Below are 654 nucleotides of genomic sequence, written 5' to 3'. Positions count from 1 at the left end.
ATAAGGTCATTGTCCTTTATTACGGTAAACTGAATAAAAATGGATGGTGGAGTGAAAATAAAAAATGGGAAGTATGGGCCCGTGCTTAGACGTACATATACATTTACTAGAAAGACGAATATCTGAGCCCAGCCGGCATGGCTCAGTGGTTGAGCATTGACCTATGAACCGGGAGGTCACGGTTCGATTCCTGGTCAGGACACATGCCTGGGTTGTGGGCTCCATCCCCAGTGTGGGGACGTGTAGGAAGCAGCTGATCAAGGATTCTCTCTCATCGATGTTTCTCTCTCTCCCTCTCCCTTCCTCTTTGAAATCCATACGTATAAATATCGGAAAGTCCATAAAACTATGAGTAAATAAAAAAAGAGATGAAAAATTACCCACAATTCCACCATCCAGAGACAGTCATTGTTAACATCTATTGTATGTTTCTTCCAAATAATGTTCATGTGTGGATGTGGCATCAGGGCTGATAAAAAAAAAAAAAAAAGGAAAACAGCTGGGCCTGGGCGCGGATGGGTCCCTGGGTCCCTGCGTCCCTCGGTCCCTTTCCTGTCCCCTCTCGCTTCCCTGCCACTGGCAGCCGCAGCCCCAGTGAGTGCCCCCTGATCCCACTGAGGAGGCTCCATGCTGGGGCCCGGGACCTGCTGCTGC

Source organism: Myotis davidii, unplaced genomic scaffold (assembly GCF_000327345.1).
Source record: "Myotis davidii unplaced genomic scaffold, ASM32734v1 scaffold496, whole genome shotgun sequence".
NCBI lineage: Eukaryota > Metazoa > Chordata > Mammalia > Chiroptera > Vespertilionidae > Myotis > Myotis davidii.
Note: the sequence above shows the minus strand (reverse complement) of the source record.